The sequence below is a fragment of the Protopterus annectens genome, chromosome 16.part0 (genome assembly GCF_019279795.1).
Source record: "Protopterus annectens isolate FY-2018-M chromosome 16.part0, PAN1.0, whole genome shotgun sequence".
Taxonomy (NCBI): Eukaryota; Metazoa; Chordata; order Ceratodontiformes; family Protopteridae; genus Protopterus; species Protopterus annectens.
The window spans coordinates 300,252,646-300,279,711 of NC_056750.1; the positions used below are offsets into that span (position 1 = coordinate 300,252,646).

Below are 27,066 nucleotides of genomic sequence, written 5' to 3' on the forward strand. Positions count from 1 at the left end.
ATAGCTATTAAGTACTCACTGTTCAGTAACTATGCTTTCTTTCCAGACTTCTTGCTATGTGAGCTGCCAGAGAAGAAAACAGATCAACAAAATAAACTTGATAAACCACCTAGAAAGAATCATGTTTAGCTGTCAAAAGGAGAAAACTGTGGCTGGCAGGGCACTCTCCGACTAGCATGGTGGCATCTTTCAAGCCATATGTGAGTGCAATTTGTCTGTGTGTTTATACATTAGTCTGTGCATACACACGTACACATAATTTAATCATTTCTAAATTACATTGATGATAACCATCATAGACACAGTTAGTGTTTTTTGTAGAATAAAAACAGAAGAACAAGGTGTGAAGAAGTGAATATATATATATATATATATATATATATATATATATATATATATATATATATATATATTTAACGCAAGTGGATTGCTTGTAGGATAAAGAAGGGCCAATAAGGCTAATGCAAATTAACAATTTTTTTTTCTTTCCTGTGACCCGAAGTAAGCTAGCATAACTAAATTTGTTGTGTTGCTTGCTATTAAGATTTAGCTGTTTCTTGAACAAGATACTTGTTTGAAAGCATGAAAAGAAATGCTGTTTTCTTAGATTATCCATCCTCAACCCCTTTTCCCATTTTTGCACATGGGGTCAAGGTGTCATTTCAGCAGTGACAATCATCTCGAACCAAGGTTTACACTGCCGGGGGTCTAGCCCTGCCATGGTACTTCATTTGTTACACACACACACCCTATGGTCAATTTAGAGTGTCCAATCCACCTACTGCATGTCTTTGGAGTGTGGGAGGAAACCAGAGCATCTGGAGGAAACCCACGTGACTGCAGGGAGGACATGCAGTCTCTGCACAGAAGGCACCCCAGCTGAGAATCAAACCGGAGAACCTCTTGCTGTGAGGCGACAACGCTAACTGCTGCACCATCATGGCCACCCTTAGTATCTGAGATTATCATGGTGCCTAAACACTGTCAAATTACCTCTGTCTCAAAACAGATGACACAGTTGAGTGAACAACAAGCACTATTTATAAAAAGCATAACAAATACATACTTTCATTTATTTTCCAAGGTTACATTTGACTTCAGTGAAATGCGTAGTATGTATGACATGCTTTAAACTTACAAAGCATCACTTTAACCTACATTGTTGTCCAAAGTCAGTATGATGGATAAAACACACAGGCCATCCTTCTTACAGTTAGGAGCAACACAGTGACCAAACTGCTGGAGTATTAGCTCCTGGCTTCAGCACAAAAACACAAAGCAGACAGATGGGGAAGGCCTTGTTTATACCATGATGATGATTTCTCTTTTGCTAAATTTCAGTTCAGTGTGTGAAGATCCAGAGAACTAAGGATACACTACAGCTTTTGGGGGGAACAGATATTCCTCCCACTTTGTCAGGACTGGGGAGATCACATGCTCATTGAACAAGGCTTCCCCTAAACAGTGCTAAGGTCTCAGGTAGACAGAGATATAGGGAATGGTAGATCTCAGTGGTTACAGTTTAAAGCGTTATTGGCAAGACCACATTAAATACAGGGCACGTGAATGAATATTTTGAAGATGCTCTTCTGTTCAGTTTTACAAGCTAGATGAAAAAGATGAGGCAAAGTCATGATTTGTAGATGTTCATCAGTGTATTAGGTCATGGACATTTTATCCAAGATCATAAGTAGGATAATGCACCTACATGCTTTATTAACAGTGCTGCTCAAATGTAGCGGTCTGGATGAAGAGAAATGTACAACAGATTCCCTCTTATCCAGCCTCTCTTTAACCGGCCATCAAATTTCTGCCGTAGCCCTAGCAAAAGACAACAGAGAAGAACAATACTTCCACCTCCTCTGGGCAAAATAATGACAGACATCCGAGTTCTATAATTTATATTAATTAGAAAAATGCATACTAAACAAATCCTGTTTTTCTAGATGGTTTATAACCTATAAATGCTATTTTGTATGCATTTTCTGATTAACCAGCCATTAATTTATCCAGCCTGAGGTCCGGTCCCAGCAGGACCAGATAAGAGGGAGTCTACTCATTGGATAAGTGCTTTAGTTACCCTGCAGAAGTAAATACGGGCAGACTTGGTTCCCATTGTCATTATTTTGCATGAAAGGGAAAGTGATCCGGTTGAACCCTTTCAGGATTTTAAAGTTGGAAATAACTCAAACTAATCTTATTATCAAGGGTGATGGTCTACAGTACTTCATACTCCTGCGGTGGTCTGACAAAGTTGTATTAGAAAACCGCTGCCTAAGGCATGCACAGACTACAGAAATACAGCAATAATATCAGCTTTGAGTCACGCTGTCTACACCCACCTGGTCAAAGGACACTGAATTAAATTACTTAAATATCGACCTAGTGTAGTGTACTTTCTTAACATCATGTTGCTGCTTTAATAGCAGTCTTACTCTATCAATTCAAAACCAAGAGTTAAAGGTGCTCCTGACCCCGGGATCATGTCTAAGATTAGACAAACGCTTGTTAGTTATGACTCAGTTTGGAAATAAGCAGAAAGCCAAGTAGTTCACTGAAAGACTATAGGCTGCATTGTAGATAGTTTACTAGGAAATGCTACATGTTTTGGAAAAAATAAACAGTAAGTATATCCACATGAACTCAAACTGGAAAGTTATTCAACATCCCCGAAGTTGTTACAGGGTACTCTGCAAATATTTTGGCCAGAAGCTGAGTACTCCGCTGTTAATGACAGAACAGACAGTTTGCACATGGAGTATATATTCATTCTCCAACCTGTAAGATAACTTGGGTGTTAACCTCTAAGGAAATTTATCCCATGGCAAAGGCAAATCTGATGGCTTTTTACTCAAAATTCCTTTGGGTCAGTGGCATCCCCATAGCGGCTCTCTTGTAACACTACATCATTAATATCTACCTATTTTCAATTCCTACCCAAAGATTTGGAAAGCTGACATTACACCTTTAACAAAACAAGAATCCTCATACTACTGATTAAGCTTGCAGACCAATTTTCTTACTTTCTAATCCAGAAATCTACAGAAGGCCATAGCTAAAAAAAAAAAAAAAAAACAGAATGCTATGCCATCTCAATGACCATTAACAGGACAATCACAGTTATAGCACTTTACCAGGCAGGCCCAACTGGAAATGAGGATTCAGATGGACAGCTGTGAACAGGGGTCAAAGCCATCTTATTATGACCAGTTAGAATTTCTAGGTGGGGAACTGAAATGAAATGACATGATATTAGTGCACGTGGAGTGCATATTCACTTATCATGTGCTGGATGACTATTAAACGTCTTGTAACAGATGGCAGTTTGCACACTGCCTGGTATCCAGCAGAGGTCACACAGTCCATGATAAAGCCCACACCCTACTGAAACTAGGATAAGAAAGCTGGCCACTTCAACCTATTCTCCATCCGAAACCCTTCTGGTGTGCAGAGTCAAGTCCTGAACCTGGGTCATCAGTGGCACATATAGATGCCTTGCCTCTCTTTTGGGGGTTGGCTAGATGGGCTAGGGTACTTCAGGTGATAAGTTAATGGTACTAAGCATCAGTCTGACATCTTGGTCTGAGCAACCATTAACACTGTGCTACAGTTATTTATAAGTTTTAATTCTTTACTCTGAATCTGTTGAATAAACATCAGAAAACATAACTGACTGCTTACATGATAGAGGGGAGACCAACGAGTCCTAAATCTATGTTTTTGAAAGCAGTTTGTACTTCCCTAGGTCCTAAAATAAGGAATCCTAATAATGTACTATATTACAATTTGGTGAAGTCTGGAATACTGCATACAAAAAGTTGACTACTACGATTATGAAATATTTAAAACATCTCCAAAGTATCAAAAACAGTTAAAGTGCTGTAGGTGGCACTTATGTTTTTACAAGGGACCTGTCTTCTCTGCACCCCCAATGTGGTGACTTTGCCCCCACACCCCCAGTCTCTAAATGCCAATCCCAAGGCAGCAAAACCTTAAAGTAAAACTTATTTAAATCATACACTTGCATTTTAACCACAGACTCCAAGAAATCATTTGTTACTGACACTACCTTATATTTATGATCTTCATTGTATGCAGCAAGTACTGTGCAATTCCAGTAGTTGTACGAAAACATGATGAAATTAGTAGGCTTCAAAAAGTAATCATTGGGATACAACTTTTTGGAAAATTTATACAAGGTAAAATAGTTCCTTATACTATAGTTCTAAAAGTCATACTGGCACACGACTTCAAATGCAGTTAACTAAATGGTCCTGCAATTCCCCTACCCTTACTTATGTATACTAAGTCTACGACTGCACAATATCAAAAAAAAGATAAAAACATCTAGTACAATTGTGATCTTGCAATAGAGAGTCAATATAGATACAATATTCTGGGACTTGAATTTTTAATAAGTTGGCAGTGGAAATATTGCCCTCTTGGGGTTATCATTTGTCAAATGGTAAATCTTTTAACCAAAATCCTTAGGAAAGACCAATCAGATGACCATGAGTAACAACAGCAAAACAAAATTGTGCAAACCAAGATATGCTGCATTACAGAATAAATTACATAGTGTATAATAAATCCAACAATCCCAAGAGATGGAGCAGCAAACCAAACACCAATACAAATAAATCCACTACACTGGTAGAACAATGAAGGAAGGAGGAAACACCGATATTAGCGAACACCACAGTTTTTTCTCACATTCGTCAAGAGACTTCTTCAGAATAAATTAACTTACACCACTACAACACAATATATAACCCCCCATGTAAATCAACCAATAATTCAATTAAGAAAGTTTGAGTACAAGAATTAAGGAGCATTATTATTATATTAAAACAAAGAAAAATAATAATGCACCATATAAACATTCTTTGAAATGTCCTGGATATAAGAAATTTTTGTTTTCTGTCTTAGAACAAGTAGCTGAAAATGTTAGGGGTGGCTGTTTTAAGGATATTGTTGAACAAAAAGAAACCATGTGGCAGCTAAGGTTAGGGGCTGATAAAACGCCATGTATGAATGATTCTATAAATATTAAATGCTTTTTAAAAAATAGAAGGTTAAAATTTTTAAAATAAGTTTATAGTACATATCTTTGTAGTGTTGCATATTTGTTTCATGTGGTTTTAATTACATTCATTGTATTTAAATTGTTCATCATTTATTTCTTAATTGAATTATTGGTTGATTTACATGGGGGGATTATATACTGTGTTGTAATGGTGTAAGTTAATTTATTCTGAAGAAGTCTCTTGAAGACGAAAGCGAGAATAAATTGTGGTGTTCACTAATATCGGTGTTTCTTCCTTCCTTCATTGTTCTACCAAATTATATAGTGCATTTCATGAGAAATGCATTATATGGAACCCTGTAAAGTACAAGTTCATAATACAGCCAGTAAAGGCATGTATACAGTCACATTTTGAAAAAGCATGTCATTATACATGTTTAAAATTTGAAATCAGAAATGGTTGAGCCTGATCTATACAGTAAAATATTACTGCAAAGTTAGTAAAAATGTAGAAGATAAAATCAGGGATTAGCAGGACAGTGAGGGGCAAAAATAAGAGAAATTACATATGTAAAGCAAGAAATAAACTGGGTAGATGTGTAGAGGATGTGCAGAAATTGTGAAGCAGGACAATGCCCTGGATGAGAATATGGCATCACATTAGGGAAGAAGACTAGTGCAGTGGTGACTAGTTTATTAGTGGGAGGAAGGGCTAAATGCTCCCAGATCTGCTTTACAAAGATGACATGGTTAACTCACAGGGCTGGCCATTCATCCTTAGCCACGAAAGCACAACTTACATCTAACCAGTTTAGTTCTAGAGAGCTCATCCTAAACTCATATATATAAAAAAAAAAACACAAGGTCATACCTTTCATTTCTTTTCGGAAACTGTCACAAGTGGGCCCAAATTAGGTCAGTAACCCTTTCCCCTCTTCCCCTCAAAACCGCTCAAACATTTAAATAACCAGGCTTACCTATACCACAGGCTTACCCTCAAATGCCATTCTGAACTAACCAGATCCAAGATTCAAAAGCTAAGCTATAGCAATGGGAAGGGAAATTCTCCAATTCAGTAATAGTATACGTAACAAGTGCACCAGGCCATGTCAACATATCTGATAACATTCCTCTAGACACTAAAATTTTCTTTTCCCTTTCTCTTCCCCTCTTTACTAGCACCATACTCCATAGTTTCAAATCCGTCCACATTTTTCATCTCTGAACTCTTTCCCTTTCTTGTTTGTAATTTGATGTATAAATCTAATCATATCCATCAGATATAAGACTCATGTTACACTGCACATGCTTTTTATGCCGTATTATATATTCAAGGTTTTCATCCCCTATCACATGATCATGTTAATATAATGAAAATAACACATGGTGTAAAGCAGCACCAAACATGCATATCCAAAGATGAAAATTAAAATAAAAGTAAGCAAACAAACTGATGATTGACTTGATTTTGTCATATAATGTCAAATGAAGTGTATTTAAAAAGTGTCTGTTATTTTGTTTCAGAGTCATGAGAAGTCTCAGTGTATTTACAGCTGAAAGAATTTAACTGGAATTTTATTAAAAGGAAAAGTCTGATTTTAAGTCTGAGGCTGTGCATTTTATATTACTATGATGCATACTTATCTTGATATATGGTTGTATTACACTTTTTATTCTGGACTTATGGCTATACCTGAAACTATAAATATGTTCTTTATGCTTCTTTGTTACATTTCCTGAGCAAGTACAACCCTATGGCTATTGTATCTACTGCAAAAAACTTACATATGAAAATTAACTCGCACTTAGGTCAGTACAACTACAACTGTACAATACTTTCTCCTCCTCCAAAGTACTCAATACAAAACTCAGGGATTTGTTGCTGTGTATTCTGCTGCACCACCTGTTGTATCACTGGTATATTATTCTATGTGTTGCCTTATCTAAAACTGTTGGGTGCCACCTGGTGTACATCACTCACATACACACACGCACACAAAATAAATAAATGACACACACACACACACACACACACACACACACACACACACACACACACACACACACACAAAATAAATAAATGACACACACACATGCACACACACACACACACACACAAAATAAATAAATGCTAAAGCAAATACACCAATTTGTGGCTTTCAGTGCTTTGTTAACAAATGGTTTCTCAAATATCAGGGCATGGCATGTTTCAAAGCCTGGGGATAGTAGCCCTGAATGGTCTGGCATCGCAGTTCTTATGGGTACATATAATTCATAACAGCACTGAGTCATTGTATTAGGTGGTTTGCATACTGTAACTATGTCGGAGATGGGGCCATTGTTGCTGTGTAGAAGCCTGAAGGCAGGGGTGAAGTACAGGTACTTCTATTCTTTTCTGGGAACTCAGGCCACTCCAGTGTCACCAGAGACACAGAATCAGGATTTTTTAATACATTTATTAACCAGGTAAGCCCAATGGGCACAAGTGTCCCTTTTCAGTGCTAACATGGGAGCACTGTCTGGTGACTAGCTCAAAGTCGCACCATACGCAAATAGAGGTGAATGGAATCAAACCCTGTACCCTTGACTAGAGATCACAGCTTGTTAACAGCTCAGTGCCTTAATCCTCTGCGCTAACTGGTGGGCACATCTTGTAGCACTATAGTACTGCCAAGCTATTCTGTTATGCACCTGCTTATCAAGGTTCAGTCTGCCAGCAGCAGCACATTGTAGGACCAGGAGAATATGTGAAATGGGCAAGTGCTTCCTAATAGTAGAGTTCACAGGACACTAGATTAACGATAGCCAATCTGTCTTGCAGCCATTAGGGCAAAGAAAACTAGCATTCTGAATAAGATTTGTGTCCCAGTGCTACTGCTCAAAGAATAAAGTTTTGCCTGCACTTTATACAGGACAATATGCTCATCAAAGATCAAAAGGAAAAGGAGAAAGTACAGTTGTGTACACTTACCATAAATGTAGATGTTCGAGTGTATTCACTGTTGCAGTCATTACATTTGGGTTATCTGCTTGCAGTAGCCCTCAGTCGGCCTGATTAACAAAGTCTTGGGTCCTGCATCAGTTGCTGTCCCTTCTTCCATGACATCAGGTCGTCAGAGGTATAAAACATGCAGCCGATGCCATTACATCAGTTTTTCTTGCTCAAGATGTCAGGTGCCCCCCTAATGGGAAGCAATTATATCTATAAATACAAGGATATACCTCCAACAGAAAATCAAATACACCAAAAAGCTTTTACAGCATAGTAAGTAAGAGTAGAGGTATAGCCAAAGAAAGAAATAAGGGGGTTGGAGGGAGGGTAACCAGGACTGTAACAGTGAATACACTTGAACATCTACATTTATGGTAAGTGTACACAACTCTACTATCTTCTTCAGGTTTCACTGTTGCAGTCATTACATTTGGGTAGATTCCCAAAGCTAAGGTTGGGAGGAGAAATTTAAATAGAATTAGGACCAGCTATAAGGTCCTGCAAGACTGCAGTGGCAAAACTAGCCCTGGATTTAGAGAAAAATTGGCAAATTATAATGTTTGGTGAAAGTATGTACAGAACTCCAGTTAGCAGCTTCTAAGATATCCCTAGTAGGGACGCCCCTGAGAAAGGCGGTAGAGGTAGATGCAGCCCTGGTTGAATGGGGTCTGATGCCCTGTGGGATAGGTTTTCCATGGTGCTTATAGCAGAAATTAATGCAGTGGCCTATCTATTTTGAAATGGTTTGTTTTGAAATGGCTTTCCCCTCTGTCCCTGCAGCAAATGCCACCAGTAGTTGTTCAGATTTCCTTTGAGGTTTAGTCCTGTCCAAGTAGAATCTAAGCTGTCTGTGCACATCTAAAGAGTGCAGTATCCGTTCCGCTTTGTTCTGAGGGTTAGGAAAAAAAGGTAGGCAAATTAATGGACTGATTAAGAGCCACACTGGATACCACCTTGGGTATGACCACAAAAAGACCAAAACAGATGGAAAAGAATAGCCACTCGTTGACTTAACGCTCAAATTTATTGAAAGCACAAAATACAGCGTTTTCACTTCCTGTATCAGGAAGCTTCATCAGAGATGAAAAAATAGCGCGAGACAGCGCTTTAAATACCCATTGCTAAATACGTGAAACGTACTAAACTAATTAGCTGTATTTACAGATTACACCATATAAATCAAATAAAAATACATCAAATAAAAAATAATAATAAAATGTTACATGGTGTATATACTCATAACCACATAAATAGAAGGATATACAATAAGCTAGCATACGTGAACTACCCATAAGGTACTAAAATAAATGTAGGTAACATGACAATCAGAATAATAAAACCATCAGTATAGTTTTTAAAACCATCAGTATAATATTTATAAAGAACAACAAGTAAAATCCATCACTCTAGTGGGCGTGATGACACATCTAAGCATTCCCCAAAAAGGGTAAATAACATAGTGAGACAGAAACTCTTCACTTCGATAATGCCTAGGAAACAAGAAATTTTCTTTATATCTTTAATGGACCAATAACATATATAAAAAACTAATATCACATAAAAAAGGCAACAGGGAATGTTATAATAATAATCTGCTAATCAACCCAAAAATTGTAAAGCAGAAAAATAGTAAAATGTCACCTCATATGTGATTTAAGTTTCAAAAAAGATGTGATATTACAACTTTCATTTAAACCCGGGTTACTGAAAGCATTCATTTTAAGTTGCCACAAAAGCTCGCGTACCTCCAGGTTCAAAGAAAGAGGTCCTCCCCTGTTGGATTCAGGTAGGTGATCTACTTCCATGAATAGAAAAGAGTGGCCTGGGAATAATCCAATGTGTTTAGCCAGTGCGTTCTCATTATTTCTAGTTCTAATAGCGTAATTGTGCTGGTATATCCTGTCCTTAAACCTTCTATCGGTCTTACCGATATAGAAGGCAGGACAGCATGCACAGTACGCTATGTAAATAATAGACTTAGTATTGCAATCAATTCTGGGTATGGAGGAGGGATTGGTTCTGGGGGACAACCTGTCCGCATGAAAGATGATGAAAGGTTCCACTGCCATAAGGGCCTGTAATTCAGAAACCCTTCTTGCAGAAGTGATTGCCAAAAGGAAAGCTGTTTTCCAGGAAAGAAATTTTAAATCTGCAGTAGCAGCTGGCTCGAAAGGAGGAAGAGTGAGTTTCTCCAAGACAAAGTTAAGATCCCAGGCTGGAGTTGGAGCTCTCCTGGGTGGCCTTAGATTTTTGGCCCCTCTGAGGAACTGCTTGAGCAGTGGGTGAGAGAAGAGGGGAGGCTCTGTGCTATAATGAGCTGAAATGGCTGAGACATGAATTTTGATGGAGGAAAATGACAAGCCCTTATGAAGCATCTCAGTCAAGTATTGTAGAATCTGAGGTAAATTGGGCACTGCTGCATTCATTCCTTGAGATTAGTTCCAAGCACAGAATCTTTTCCATTTTGCAGCATAATATTTTCTAGTACTAGTCCTTCTTGCCTCTAAAATAATATCCATCACTGATTTACTGAGGGATGGTAAAGGAGAGATTAGGTAATTAGCCAGGCTGCTAGGTTCAGGGTTTGCAGCCGAGGGTGCAGAATCATGTTCTCCTGCTAAGACAACAGGGAAGGAGTCTGAGGCATGTGTCATGGAGCCAAGCGTGACACACTGCACAAGAGTGAGTAGCAGTGTTGGCGAGGCCAGTCTGGTGCAATTAAAATTGTCCTTGGCTTGTCCTGTTTGATCTTTAGTAGTACCTTGGAGAGCAGAGGCATAAACAGGTTTTTCCAGCTGAAGGATAGAGCATCCACTTTCCAAGCTTGCTTGTGGGGAATCCTTGTGCAAAATTTGTCCAGTTGATGGTTCTGAGGGGAGGCAAACAGGTCTATATCTGGGCTCCCCATTTGCTTGTCAACATGTTGAAAATCCTTGGTTCCATTTTCCACTCGTGTGGGTCCATGAGGTTTCTGCTTAGTCCATCTGCCAGTGTATTTAGTTTTCCTGGCAGATTCACTTGGTAGCTCAAGGCTGTGTCCCACAATGTCATGGCTAGTCTGCAGAGGGGGTAAGAATGTGTACCCCCCCCCCCGTTTGTTTATGTACCACATTACAGTGGTGTTGTCCATTTTTACCATTAGTTGTCCTGGAAGAATGTGATCCTTGAAGGCTGTCACAGCATTCTGTACAGCTAACATTTCCTTTTGATTTATGTGCAGGTGCATTTGATTTGGGTTCCATTTGCCCTGAATGCACTTCCCTGCCAGGTGAGCCCCCCATGCATAGTCTGATGCATCTGTTGTTAAGATTTGTTTGGCAGGGGGTAATGTGAATGGTAGTCCCCTGTTTTGGTGGCAGGCCTCTACCCACCAAAGAAACTCTAAGCGTAGGCAAGGTATGATAGTAATCCTTGCTTCCAGATCACGTGAATGTTGACACCATAGGCTTTTGAGATACCATTGTAGTTTCCTCATATGCAGCCTTGCATATGGAATTAGAAGACTGCATGCGGCCATGAACCCCAAGGCTTGCAGTATTTGCCTTGCAGATAGCTGGGTTTTTGTGGCCACTTGTTTGAAGTAAGTTGCAAATATATCCATTTCTCTGGAGTGAGGAAAGCCATCTGGGAAGTTGTATTCAAGCTTGCTCCCAGGAATATAATTTGTTGACAGGGTACTAGGTGGGATTTCTTTTCGTTTATGGTGAACCCCAGACAAGTCAGTACCCTTTGAACAAAGGCCAGATGATTGAAGAGAATGTCCTTGCTTTCTGCCTGAATTAGACAAATGTTCAGGTATGGGTATATTTGAATATTTCTTTGCCTGAAAAATGCAATGACTAGAGCTAGGCACTTTGTGAATACCCTGGGCGCAGTAGATAAGCCAAAGGGCAGTGCAGAGAACTGATACTGCATGTAGCCTGCTTTGAAGCATAGGTATCTTCTGCAAGACTCCCTGATAGGGATGTGCAGGATAGGGATGTGCAGGTATGCTTCTCTTTAAGTCCAGTGTTGCCAACCATGCATCCTTGCCTAGCATAGGAAGCAACTGGTGAAGAGTCAGCATTTTGAATTTTGGAATCACCAGAAAGGTGTTTAGAATAGAAAGGCGCAGGATAGGATGCCATGTATTGCCTTTTCTGGGTACCAGGAAAAGTCTTGAATAGAAACCTTGTCCCTTTTCCTCTTCTGGTACCAACTGAATAGCCCCCCATGTTTAAGAGAGAGTACCTGATTTTGGGCCTCTGCCCACTGATTTGGGGGTAAATCTGGCCACCCGCTTGGTGTTGGTAATGTGTGGAAATGAAATCTGTATCCTTGGGACACTATATTTAAAACCCATTTGTCCTGGGTAATGAGTTCCCAGTTGTTGGCCTGCAGACCAATCTTTCCGCCTAACGGAGCATTCAGTTGAGAAGTGCTTGGAAGTCTTAAAAGCAAGTCATTGAGATGGTTTTCCATAGGGGGAGTCTTGCGAAAAACCCCCACTGCCTAGTCTTGTGTGTCCCTTGGGACTGAAACCTGGGGTTTCTGCTGTGTCTGGGTTTGGCTTGAGAAGACCTGGAGGGGGCTGGAAAGAACCAATTTTTAGAGGACCAGTGCCTACTAAATCTAGGAGGCTGAACTTGTAAGAAATCTTAACAGTCTGCATAGATTTAGCTTTATCTTCCATCTTTTTAAGAAATTCCTCAGCCTTGTTGCCAAAACAGGTGGTCCTGATTTAAGGGAGCATCCAACAATTTAGCTTTAACATGATCAGGCAAAGATTGCTCCTTAAGCCAAGCATGCCTTTTGAGCACAGACCCAGTAAAGTACAGTTTTGTACCTACCATAAATGTAGATGTCCGATAGGTATGCATCTGCAGTCATAACATATGGGTTGTCCTGCCTCAGGCAGCCCTTCGGTCGGCCGGATTCCAAAGTCTGGGTCTGGCCTCGGCTGATGTCGCACTTCACCCAACGTCATAGCTCCTGGGGTATAAAGGCATCAGCCAACGCCATTTTCCTCAGTGTTTCTTGCCCCAGATGCCAGGTGCCCTCTAGGAAGGCTAAATTTGTATAAAAGTAGAAAATTCCAAACAGTAGAAATCAAAAGGTATATATACATACAAACAAATACACCATAATAGATTCCCCCAGCTAGCTAAGAGAGGGGTAAGTACCCTAGGAATACCACAGAGGGGAAGGAGGGTGGGTAATCCTGACTGCAGATGCATACCTATCGGACATCTACATTTATGGTAGGTACAAAACTGTACTATGTCCTTCAAGGATGCATCTGCAGTCATAACATATGGGTAGAATACCATAGCCAAACTGGGGGAGGAGGCACTAAGATAATGATGGTGTAGTTAAGATCCCTTGTAAAACTGCAGTTGCAAAACCTGCTCGGGATCTGGAGTATAAAGGAAGATTGTAATGCTTGGCAAATGTATACACGTAGCTCCAAGTTGCAGCTTCTAAAATGTCTTTGGTAGCCACTCCTCGTAGGAAAGCTGTAGTGGTGGCTGTAGCTCTTGTGGAGTGAGGCCTGATATTTTCAGGAGTTGTCTTTCCATGAAAAGAGTAGCAGAATCGAATGCAATTTCCTATCCATTTTGAAATTGTCTGTTTTGAAATTGCTTTTCCTTGCACTCCCGTTGCATATGCTACCAGAAGCTGGTCAGTTTTTCTGCTGGTCTTAGTTCTGTCCAGATAGTAGCGCAGTTGTCTGTGTACATCCAAGGTGTGTAGTAGTTTTTCCCCCCTGTTCTGTGGGTTAGGAAAGAATGTAGGTAAATGAATAGCTTGGTTCAATGATACCCTGGATACCACCTTTGGCATGAAAGTAGTATTGGTTCTCAGAGACACTCTATCCTTGTGAAAGATAAGGAAAGGCTGCACTGCCATTAATGCCTGTAACTCGGATACCCTTCTTGCTGAAGTGATTGCTAGCAGGAAGGCAGTTTTCCAAGATAAGAACTGTAAGTCTGCTGTTGCTGCTGGTTCAAAAGGGGGAAGTGTTAATTTTTCCAGCACAAAATTGAGATCCCATGCAGGCAGAGGTGGTTTCCTTGGAGGTTTTACATTTTTGATCCCTCTCAAAAACTGTCTGAGGAGAGGGTGAGAGAAGACAGGAGGATCCATGTTGTACTCTGCTGAAATTGCTGAAGCATGAATCTTAATGGAAGAATAGGACAGGCCATTGTGGAACAGTTCTGCTAAGTATTCTAGGATGTGTGCTAGGTTTGCCAGTGTGACATTTGTTCCCTTTGATGCACTCCAAATGAGGAATCTCTTCCATTTGGCTGAATATGTTTTCCTTGTGGAGGGTCTGCGAGCCTCCAGGATAATGTCCTTGACCCTCTGAGATAAAACAGGTTGGTTTTGTTTTATGCAATTTTCCAGGCAGTTAGCTGCAGCGTTTTCAAGTTTGGATGCAGGGTCTTGTAGCTGTTCTGCGTTAGAAGTAAAGGCCATAGAGGTAGAGGCCATGAGTTCATCCGAGACATGCTTCTCAGTAGCGGGTACCAATGCTGCCTTGGCCAGTCTGGAGCTATCAGAATTACCTTTGGCTGTTCCTCCCTGATCTTCAGTAGAACTGTATACATCAATGGGAGAGGTGGAAAGGCATAAACTGTCAGGGCCTTCCAGCTGAAAGAAAGGGAGTCCACCCTCCAGGCTTGTGGGTGGTATTCTCTTGAGCAGAATTTCTTCAGCTGGTGGTTGAGTGGGGAGGCGAACAGGTCTATCTCTGGCATTCCCCATTTCTTTGTTATGGTTTTGAAGATGTCTGGATGCAGCATCCAATCGTGAGCATCCATGGTAGTTCTGCTTAAGCTGTCTGCTAGTGAATTCTCTTTTCCTGGTACGAATCTGGCCTGCAGTTGAATGTTGAGATTCAGGCCTAGGTTCCACAGGTCCATTGCCATCCGGCATAGAGGGTAGGAATGTGTGCCTCCCTGTTTGTTGATGTACCACATGACTGTGGTATTGTCCGTCCGACCTTATCAGCAGGTGTCCTTGCTGGAGGAATGATTTGAATGCCTCGATTGCATGCTTCACTGCTAGCATCTCCTTTAGATTTATGTGTAGATTCAGCTGGTCTTAGGACCATAGGCCTTGGATACACTTGTCTTCCATGTGTGCCCCCCAGCCTAGGTCTGAGGCGTCCGTGGTGATGGTCTGCCTTGGTTGTGGTTTATGGAAAGGCAATCCTCTGTTGGTCTGGCAGGCCTGAGCCCACCACAGGAATTCTTTTTTCAGGCATGGAATGATTGGTATCAGGGTTTCTAGACTGTGTCTGTGTTGAGACCATACATTCCTTAGGTACCATTGTAATTTTCTCATATGTAGCCTGGCATGTGGGATCAAGATTATGCAGGATGCCATGTAACCCAGGGCCTGCAGGACTTTCCTTGCAGTAAGCTGAGTTTGTCTTGTCAATGCCATGAAGTAGACTGGTAGTTGCTTTTGTTTTTCTTCTGTGAGAAAAGCCATCTGAGTTATTGTGTCCAGTTCTGCACCCAAAAATGTTATCCTTTGGGATGGCACTAGTCTTGACTTTTGTATGTTGACTGTGTATCCCAAGGCTTGCAGCAGTTGTATGACATAGGCCAAATCCTTTATTATTTTTGTCTTGTTGTCCGCTTGTATTAGGCAGTCGTCCAAGTATGGGTAGATTTGAATTCCCTGAAGCCTGCAATGTGCAATTACTGATGCCAGGCATTTCGTGAATACTCTGGGCGCAGTAGATAAGCCAAAGGGCAATGCTGAGAATTGATAATGCTCTGATCCTGCAAGAAATCTGAGGTGTCTTCTGCAATCTGGTCGTATAGGGACGTGCAGGTATGCCTCCTTGAGATCTAGAGTCACCAGCCAAGACTCCTTGCCCAACATGGGAAGAAGTTGCTGTAGGGTCAGCATCTTGAATTTTGGTACAATGAGATATGTGTTCAGTGCGGACAAGTCGAGAATAGGCCTCCATTGATTTTCTTTTCTTGGTACAAGGAATAGTCTGGAGTAAAATCCTTGGCCTTGTTCCATAGATGGTACCTTTTCTATTGCTCTCATCCTTATTAAGTTGATGATTTGTTTTAGAGCCTCTGATTTCTGGCTTGGTGGAAGGTTTGGCATTCCTCTCTTTTTTGGTAAAGTGTGGAAGTGAAACCTGTAGCCTTTGTCTATTGTTTGCAAAGTCCATTTGTCTCCTGTAATGCAATGCCAGTTTTTTGAAAATAAAGCTAGCTTTCCACCCAAGGGTGCTTCCAGTTGTTCCCTGGTAGGCGGAATCAGAGCCAAGTCATTGTGTCTGTCCTGTGGAAGTGGTTGCAGTCGCAGCTGTGGCAGCACTCCTCTGGTTGGCAGGTTGCCACTGACGACCCCTGTAGGCACCCCTTGATTGACCTCTGCCTCTTGGGCGTCTATTTCTGCCTCTCTGTGCTCTGGAGGTGTCTGGAAAGGACCAATTCTTTGAAGGCCAATTTCTGCTGAACCTCGGAGGTTGGACCTGCAGAAAATCCTTGACTGTTTGGACAGATTTTGCTTTTTCTTCCACTTTCTTTAGAACCTCCTGTGCAGGGAGCCAAATAAACTTTGTTTCTCCATAGGGGCATCTAGGAGTTTAGACTTAACATGGTCTGGCAAGGATTGCTCTTTTAGCCAGGCATGCTTTCGAATCACTGCTCCAGTCATAGCTGATCTAAATGAAGCCTCCAGTGCATCATAGCCACATTTTAAGAAATTATTACTGACCTGCTGAGAGTTGTGTACCAAATCCTGAAGGGACTTACGGTCTAAAGGTTCAGGAGAGGAAAGCTTTTTATTCAGCTGATCTAACAAAAATTCCTGGTACTGTATCATGTGAAATTGACAGTTTAAAGCCCTGGCAGAAAGAGTAGCAGAAGTATAAACCTTTTTACCCCATCTCTCTAATGCTCTTGATTCTCTTGCAGAGGATAGGTTTTTTTTGGCAGAGGCAGCTGCAACACCCTTAGGGCCCTGAGAAATGGTTTCTGGGTCTGCAGCATGGGCCTTATACAAGTGGAAGTGAGAATCCGGGACCCTGTAATATCTGTCAGGTTTGGCAGGGGCCGGGGGAAGAGAATCAGGGGCAGAACTGGCATCATTGTATGCATCATCAACTGATAGTACAGGTGGTATGGCTAAAGGCCTATGCTGTGGTAAGTGTAAAAAAGTCCTTAGCCTTTTTCTAGAATCAGAAAAATCCTGACCCTGCCATTGGAAGTGTTCCCTCATTGAGTGTAGAGTTTCCCCAAATGAAAATTCTTCTGGGGGGGAGGCAGAAGGAATGGAGTCTTCTGCATCAGAATCCTCATAAGGTGAGTGTGGTCCTTCCTGATGGTCTGATAAATCTGATCCATCCGAGGAATAGTCAGAGGAGAGAGGTTCAGGGGGTTCAGTCCTAGGCCTCTTTTCAGGAGGGGGTTGTGAGGCCCTGTCTGGGTGAGGTTGGGATCCCCTGATCAGAGAAATAAGATCCTCAGCAAGGCTGAGAATCTGAGAACTAGAGGAAGGTCTGTGAGAGGGAGCTTTTGTAGGTAAGGCCTTGGAAAGTTTAGCTGCTTTAGCCCTGGAGAAGGCCTTGATAGACATAGAAGCAGGGGGTCTAGCTGCCCCACGTGCAGGAGTAGAGATGTCCAACGGAATGGTGTCGGACAAATCTTGTGTGCCTGCTTCTTCGGTAGGAATTTCTGTAGCCGACTCAGCCGGGGCCTCTGTGGCCTCGGTTGTCGGAGGCATGCTTTCGGCCGAAGGAAGAACCGAGGACTCGGTTTCAGCCGAAACCGAGACACTCGCGGTAGGCCTAACCGTGGTTTCAGCCGAAACCGCGGGCCGCGAGTGTCTGTCCTTTTCCTTGCGTTTTTTGGCTAAATGTGTAGTCGGAGTCTTCGACGGCATTTTATATGCAAAAGCGGAGCCAAAAAACTCTTCAGCAAACTCCGACCGACGTCTAAGTGTCCGTCGGTTGAAGGAAGCACAGGCTAAACAAGCTGATACGTCGTGGTCTGGGCCTAAGCAAGGAAGGCAGTAAGAGTTGAAATCCTTATGAAGTATTTGTTTCCCACAAGTTAAACAATTATTTACTTTGTCTGACATCGGCTGAGGCAAGAAAGAGTCCCCAACGGGGTACTTAGCTTTTTTAGAAGTCTTCGGTAGCTGAAATCTCTGGATCTGACCGACCGGCACTTGCGAACAGCTTCTGCTTCAGGCACCACGCGGCAAGAAAGACTGAGGAAAATGGCGTCGGCTGATGCCTTTATACCCCAGGAGCTATGACGTCGGGTGAAGTGCGACATCAGCCGAGGCCAGACCCAGACTTTGGAATCCGGCCGACCGAAGGGCTGCCTGAGGCAGGACAACCCATATGTTATGACTGCAGATGCATCCTTGAAGGACATCAGCAGCCCTGCAAGAGGCCTCTAATTAATCAAAAACACACTGAAGAGTATGTTTTCCAATCTGTTCAGCAGAATGCATTAAATCCTGTAATTCCTAATTTTCAGCGCAGTCAGGAATTAACATCATTTTCTGTTTAAGCAATCCAATAACATGTTGTTGATACTTTAACATATGAAACTGGCAGTTTAAAGCCATAATGGCCAAGGTTGCAGAAGTGTAAACTTTCTTACTCCATCTGTAGTTATTACAAAAATAAATTTGTTAGCCTGACTCCTCCAGGCTAGGAGTGCATTGTTGCTAGGGTAGATATGAAACATCCAAGGTCAGAAACAAGACCCCTTGGAAGCAGGTGACTCATGTATAGGAAAGTGTTCACGTGAAGTCTGAGGCGAAAATCATGAGGGATGAGAACATTTATAAAGTTTTCTATAGGACAACGTCATTATAACATCATCAAATTCCATGAGCAGTTTGATAAGAAAATGTGTAAAGTGAGAATGCTTCATCAAGAATTATGAAGACCAACTCCCAGCACTGTAAGAATAAAATTTATGTTTGCACATCCTGAAGTGTTGTTCCTGACTAAAGGCATACAAGGTGTAGTATTCGGGCTGGTAATGTGGTTGTACTGTAGGGGCGCTGTGGGGGAATTCAGCATGTACTGTTGGTTCTGTATTCTCTGGTAACTTGTTGGTTCTGGTGGATGTATGACTTGCAGAAGTTGTGAGAAGAAGCATGGGTGCGCACCTGGAGGCTCTTAATAAAGAAAGGCCTTACAACTCCATAAACCGTGTGGTCTCCTTATTTCCCAGGATATAACATATTGGCGACGAGAGGATGGGATGCCTCCGAGTCCGCTGCGAGTAAACTGGTGGGCTGCAGTTCATGTCGGATGACGAAGAGACGGGGCCTACTGGAGTGATGTCTGGTTCCATGTTGGGGTCACTGGTTGCATACGACTGTCAGACACAGACCTGGGAGGAGTATTGTGAAGTGTTGGAACATTTTTTTGAGGCAAACCAGATAATGGAAGCGGGTCGGAAGCGAGCCATATTGCTAAGCTCGGTGGGCAGTAAGACGTACAGTCTGATGAGGAACTTATTGAGTCCGGATAAACCGGGGGACAAATCGTTCACGGAGTTGACGAGTTTACTTCAGTCACATTATAACCCGAAGCCGAGTGCAATAGTCCAGAGGTTCAAGTTAAATTCAAGGACTAGAATGGCTAATGAAATGGTAATGGAGTATGTCGCAGTGTTGAGGGAACTGGCACAACATTGTGATTATGGGGACAGACTGACCGAAATGCTACGAGATAGGCTCGTATGTGGCATTGCAGACGACCGCATACAACGCAGACTGTTAGCGGAGCCTGACTTGTCGTTTGAAAAGGCCTTGAAGTTGGCACAGGCCATAGAGACAGCGACTAAAGACATTTGTGATTTACAACAGAAAGCCACGGAAGGGGTTGGAAGCAGGAGTGCGACCCCACTGCCAGTGCATAAAGTGGTTATGGAGCATAATTCACAAGGGAAGTCTGGTCAGTATGCTTGTTACAGGTGTGGAGGTGAACATCTGTCACGGAACTGTCGTTTTTTAACTGTAAAATGTCATGCTTGCGGGAAAAAGGGCCATGTGAAGAAAATGTGCCGCTCAACGCCCTCTCGGGACCAGCCGAAAAAGGGGGAGGAAAAAAGCAGTATGATGGAAAGGAAGGGAAACCGAAAAATAAAACGGCAGTATGCACACCACATGCGTGAAGTTACAGATCAACAAACCAGGGAAGCCGAAGAAGTGTTCACAATGTTTAACGTGAAAGAGGCCAGGTGGGAAAGAGTTGATCCTATTAAAACCCAGTTGGACTTAAATGGTAAAATGGTGCAGTTTGAAGTGGATACGGGGTGTAGTGTGACAGTTCTGTCAAAGGCTGAGTATGGGAAGTTATGGCCCAGAGAAGCTCGGAAGCTGCAGGACTGTTCAGTGACTTTGAAAACCTACACGGGTGAAATAGTTCCCACGTTGGGAATGGTGAAAATGAAGGTAAAATATAAAGACCAAGTCAAAGAGTTGCCAGTCATGGTGGTAGCAGGTAAGGGACCAAACCTGCTAGGCCGGGTGTGGTTAAAGGAGCTAAACATGGACTGCCTACAGCTCCATAAGGTAGAACAGCCGGGCCTGACCTTGCAAGAGGTGCTCGAGACCAATGAAGAAGTATTTAAAGAGGAACTGGGGACCTGGAGGGGTCCACCAGCAAAGATACACGTGAAAGAAAACGTAACGCCAAGATTTTACAAACCCGTCCTGTACCATATGCGATGAAGAAGAAAGTTGAGTTTGAGTTAGAGACTCACTAAGCAAGGTATAATTGAACCAGTAAAGTTTGCGGAATGGGCCGCACCAATTGTTCCAGTATTAAAGCCAGATGGTGCTGTACGTATATGTGGTGACTATAAGTTAACAGTGAACCAAGTCTCGAAGCTGGAGCAGTATCCTTTGCCCAAGGTGGAGGATGTGTTTGAAAAGCTGTCGGGAGGTGAAAGGTTTAGTAAACTAGACCTCAGTCAGGCATATCAACAAGTAGTGCTGGAAGAAGGGTCAGAGGCGTATGTTACCCTGAACACACACAAAGGTTTTTTCCAAGTCAATCGTTTACCTTTTGGGGTTTCCTCGAGTCCAGCTATTTTCCAGAGAATAATGGAGGGACTGGTGGCAGGAATTCCGAAGGTGGCTGTGTATTTAGATGATATCCTGTTGACGGGTAGGAACATTCGAGAGCATCTGGAGACGCTGAATGAGGTGCTGAGACGACTGCGAGAGGCAGGTCTACGGGTGAAGCGGAGTAAATGTGCTTTCATGGCAACGGAAGCAGAATTCCTGGGCTACAAGGTGGATGCATCAGGCCTACACCCCCTGCCAAATAAAGTGGAAGCCATTCAACAGGCACCAGCACCCACAAATGTTACAGAACTGAAAGCCTATTTAGGCTTACTCAACTATTATAACAGGTTCCTGCCAAATCTGTCAACCCTGTTAGCTCCTTTACATAAGTTATTAAGGAAGGAGGCTCAGTGGTCGTGGCAAGAGGAACAGGACAGAGCGTTTGAACAGTCAAAGGAATTAATGCAATCTTCAGAGGTTTTGGTGCACTATGATAGTCACAAGGACTTAATTTTGTCATGTGATGCCTCACCCTATGGATTAGGGGCTGTGTTGGCACACCGGATGCCAGATGGACAAGAGAGACCCATTGGGTTCATGTCACGAACTTTGACACCAGCGGAGTCAAACTATTCCCAGTTAGATAAAGAGGGTTTGGCTGTCATGTTTGGAATCAAGCGATTTCACAAGTACCTCTATGGGAGGAAGTTTACTATTTGCACTGATCATAAGCCTTTGTTGTCATTATTCAACGAGATGAAAGCAGTACCGCAGATGGTTTCTCCCCGCATTCAGAGATGGGCTGTAACGTTGAGAGCTTATGAATACGAGATTGTTTATAAGCCTGGGAAACACCATAGTAATGCAGATGCACTAAGTCGGTTGCCGATGCCAGGGCATCTCCCGGAAGAGGAAGCGGAGGACCGAGTTTTGATGATGGAGGACATCACGTTGGTGTCTGCCAGAGAACTGAATGTTTGGACACACAAAGACCCGGTGCTGGCTAGAGTGTTTCAGTGGGTCCAGCAAGGCTGGCCAGTCCAACAAACGGATCCAGTTTTTCGGCCTTATGAGGTGAGGAAAACAGAGCTGAGTGTGCAAGATGGATGCGTATTGTGGGGGGCACGAGTAATAATTCCGTCCCCAGGAAGACGGGCACTTTTACAGCAGTTGCACCAAGGTCATGTGGGCATTACCCGAATGAAGGCCTTAGCCCGAAGTTATTTTTGGTGGCCCAAGTTGGACCACGAGATTGAAGTCGTTGTGAATGAGTGTAAAACATGTCAACAACATCGCAACTTGCCGGTGGCGGCGCCACTACATCCATGGGAGTGGCCGAGTAGACCTTGGCAAAGACTTCATATAGATTATGCAGGACCTTTCATGGGGGCCATGTTTTTGATAATCATGGATGCTCATTCGAAATGGATGGATGCCTATCAAGTCAAGACACCCACTTCTCTCGTTACCATTGAATGTTTGAGGAGGAGTTTCAGTAGCCAAGGACTACCTGAGACTGTTGTATCCGATAATGCTTCATGTTTCACGAGTGAAGAGTTCAAGGGTTTTCTGAGAAAAAATGGCATCGTACACATCACCTCAGCACCCTACCATGCAGCTACAAATGGTTGTGCTGAAAGGGCTGTTCAGACTTTTAAAGCAATGATGAAAAAGTCCGGAGAAGGAAGTATGGCAGCGAAAGTGTCAAGGGTGTTATTCAACTATCGTATTACACCACAATCTACCACGGGTTTGTCACCTGCCGAGATGTTGCAAGGACGGAGATTGAGATCCACGTTGGATCTAGTGTATCCAAATGTCCGAGCTAAGGTGGAGGGGACCCAGTGGAGGCAAACAAATGTCATGATAGACGACGGAGAGAGCGAAGTTTTCTGGAGGGAGATGCAGTGATGACGCGAAATTTCAGTTATGGACCTAAGTGGATTCCAGGGTTCATTGTCAAGAGCACAGGTCCATTATCGTACCAGGTGAGGTTGAATGGAGATTTCGTGGTAAGGCGACATGTAGACCAAATTCTGCGGAGCGAACAGAAGAAGGAAGCCATGGAACTGCTGGCCTCGGAACTACCGTTAAGTTCGGAACCAGGGCTCGCAGTGGCAGGAGGATCGAAAATTGAGGGAGACCGCCGGGACGTGGAAGGAGAGGTTTCTGAGGATCCAACCGTGCCAGGGAAGGACACACCGATACCGAAAGTGGTAACTGTGACACCGGAGTCACCGAAGGTGGTACCACAGCGCCGTTCTAAGCATGTGCTGGTTAAACCTAGTTACTTGAAGGACTATCAATGTTAACAAAAGTGCATGTATAGATTACCAGCCTACAAATAGTAGATTGTATGGTAACCAGTTAATAACTAGCCTGTTATTTACAAGTAAGTGATTAAATGCATTATGGAACTTGCTCCCTAGTTTGCTTATGTAGGACATTGTGTCTTAGCTTAAAAGGGGAGGAATGTAGTATTCGGGCTGGTAATGTGGTTGTTGTACTGTAGGGGCGCTGTGGGGGAATTCAGCATGTACTGTTGGTTCTGTATTCTCTGGTAACTTGTTGGTTCTGGTGGATGTATGACTTGCAGAAGTTGTGAGAAGAAGCATGGGTGCGCACCTGGAGGCTCTTAATAAAGAAAGGCCTTACAACTCCATAAACCGTGTGGTCTCCTTATTTCCCAGGATATAACACAAGGTAAATTCTTAATGTTATTTATTTATGACTTTAACAATTTGGTGCCGTGACTCGGATCTAAACTTTGGTATTGCTGCAGGGCAGTTCTGGAATAGGGCCCATCACAGATTTTCTGTGAATTCCACACTGCTTTGCATGAAATAGTCAGAGACTCAGATGTGCAGCTATTCTGGGTGTGCAAACATACTAGCCTTGGCAGGAAAATTATTTTGTAAGGGAAAAGGGTTGATTTGTGTTTTTTTTTCCTTTCTCTCTTTTAGACAATTTTAGCAAAATGTCGAATAAGTGAATGACTGTGTTTGTAGAATAAATGCATAACTGTGTTTGTAGTACAAGTGCATGACTATGTTTCTGTTTGACTGAGTGGTTGTAAGATATACAAGTAATAATGGGAGGACCCCACAGTAAATGAGTATAATACATGTATGTGCACATACAGTAAAAGACAAATTAACACAAGGAGATGCCTTTTGTCGAGGGCGGTACCCTCAGGATTGAAAGGTTAGAAGTATGAGAGATGTTTTTATTCTGTCAATGTATAACTGTATGAGAGAAAAAAAAGAAAAAGTTAAAAGCTAAAAATAAAGTTAAAACAAGTTCATGAGCCTACCGCATGATAGGACAGAGGTATACGTTGTTAAAATAAATTCATGAGCCCAAAAGCACACTGGGACTTAACAGTGTGATTGTGTAAAAGTACCCTCAGAGGGTCTGAAAGAGTGGTCAGTTCTGGACACAGTACCTATCCACCCCATTATCCTGATCGCAATGCTGGAGCTGTAACTTTTGAGCTCGCACAGGGACAAAAGCAAGGGGGTGCTGTGGGAAAAGGCTGATCGAAACCTCTCCTCTGTTGCTGCACGGTGACAGACTTCCTACCTTTCCCTTCCTGTATGGTATGTGGATTACTACAGTTATTTTCTATCTTTGGAATTGCCAAAATCCAGGAGTTGTAAGGTAAGCCTAACATTTTTATTATTACTAATTTATAAAATAAGCAAAATGGGAGCAAAGATAAGCAAGCAAGATCAAATCCCTGAAAATGGAACACCTGCATAATTTATGTATTTTAATTATAAAAAGGAAAGTTGTAAATATCTGTATGACTGGTTAGAGCTTACTAAAAAATTGTGCTAGTGGGGTACTTCCATTAAATGAAACTTATGATAAGACTAAATTGCTGACACTGAAAGGCATTTTAGAAAAAAAAAACAAAGTAAGTGGGGAACAAATGACAGCATTTTATTATTGGTACAGTAAAGCACTTAAAAGAAAAAAGGAGTCAGCATTAAGAGGGTTGCAGAATGTGAATAAGAAATTGTTTCAACAAGTAAGAGAGGTTAAAAAGGCAGTACAGACCAGTAAAAAGGGATCCCTTTATCCTGTCTTAGCAGGTTTGGAACAAACTGAAAACGGCCAAAAAGCAAAAACGTCTAAAGAGGATAATAATCCTCCAGTAGCTACTGCACCCCACCCCCATATATACCGGTATGGGTGGCTCCTGTACAAAATTCTGCTGTTTCTCAGACCTCTGCATTTTTTTTAACACAAGGTCACCATGGTACTGTTCCATCTCAACTTAGTTCTGCTGTTAGCTCTCATCTTTAGAACAGCATCTGCAGTTAAAAAGTTTTTTTCCTTCCTTCTTCCTGTCATTCTCAACAAGCTTCTACCTTTCCAACAGGAGCACTAGTGTTTGACACTCCTGTGGCTCATCACAAGTGCTCACATGATAGGGTAGGACAAGCTGCTATTGCCTCTGCAAAATATTTTTTTTTGGCACTTTTAACAAAAAAAAAAAAAAAAAAGAAAAAGGGAGGGGGGGGGGGGCTAATGCTGATTTGCATACCATGTCTAAATGTTTTCTAACTGAAAGAAGAGAAAAAAAAACACCCATAAACGTTTAAGAAGGAATAGAGAAAAAAAAACTATTACAACCCTACTTTGACAGATTTAAACCAGATGCTTTGAAAAGTTACACCAATAAAATAAGAACACAGTTACTTGAAAAGGCTAAAATAAATTTTATTCCCACAGGAAATGCACTAATAAATACAAGGATAGTACTGGTAAATGACATGTCTGTGTCAGGCATGTAGGTAAAATAAAGAGAAAGCCCCTGCAGTTTGCTAAACATTTAAAAATGCCATATCCAAATGAACAAGCTAAACCAGCTATTGCAGCTGCCTTCCTGCAGGGTTTGCAAACCCTGTACAAAAAAATCAAATGAAACAAGCGCTTACAGACTGACAAGAAAAAGACTTAAAGTCCACACTAAGTGCTGCAAATCACCATACTGACTATGGCAGGGTAATAAAACAAAAATAAATCTTAATCCCTTTGCTGCCACTGACTCAAAATGGACCCTATGTTAAAGTAGAAATAAAAGCAAAGCCAATTCTATTCTTGGTAAAACTGGCAACACTAAGTCTGTATTAAAAGTTACTTCAGACAGTTAAATGCCAGTATAAAAACAAAGTAAAGGCAGTTGGTGTAACTTTTAGTTATGTACTCACCATAACTTCAGATGTTTGGGATCCATCTCGCCTACATACTGACTGATGGGTTCGGAGCCGATCCCTCGGCTCCGACTCGGCACGCTTATGCCAAAGAGCGAAGTCTCTAATTGGCTGAGCTTACTATATCCCAGGATGCACCACTACCAGTCCCCCAGATCTAGTTTGTCCGCATACATGCACACATGCACGCCCTGCTTATATAACATCGTCAGATGAAACAAGATAAACAGTAAAACTCAAAACCGTTCAATCTCTTCTGATCTCCAAGGCAGGGGGAAGGAGGGTGGGTTTTAGGAATGTAGGCGAGATGGATCCCAAACATCTGAAGTTATGGTGAGTACATAACTAAAAGATGTTATGTGATCCTATCTCGCCTACATTCTGACTGATGGGACAGCGTCCCTAGCACCTGAATCCTGGGTGGCTCACTGGAAAACACTCCTGAGTACCGTGGAACCAAATGATGCTCGTCCTTTAGATGCCACATCCAATTTGTAGTGGGAAATGAATGTGTGCGGATTGGACCAAGTAGCCGCAGCACAAATTTCCGATATAGCGAGCTTGGAATGAAAAGCTATAGAAGTAGCCATAGCTCTGGTAGAATGAGCTTTGATAGATGTTGTAAGTTGCTTATTCGAAGAAGAATAAGCCTGAGTTATGCAATCTCTGATCCATTTGGAGATAGTAGCTTTTGTGATGGTTTGACCCAATTTATTATCTGAGGAGGACACAAACAACTGGTCTGACTTACGAAGTTGCTGAGTCCT

At 42.1% G+C, this 27,066-nt stretch overlaps 1 long non-coding RNA gene across 1 annotated transcript in view; it reads right to left on the reverse strand.

Annotated features, from left to right (window-relative positions):
- The window catches only part of LOC122790692, a 260,261-nt gene that overhangs the window by 166,578 nt on the left and 66,617 nt on the right, over positions 1-27,066 (reverse strand). The window lies entirely within an intron of this gene.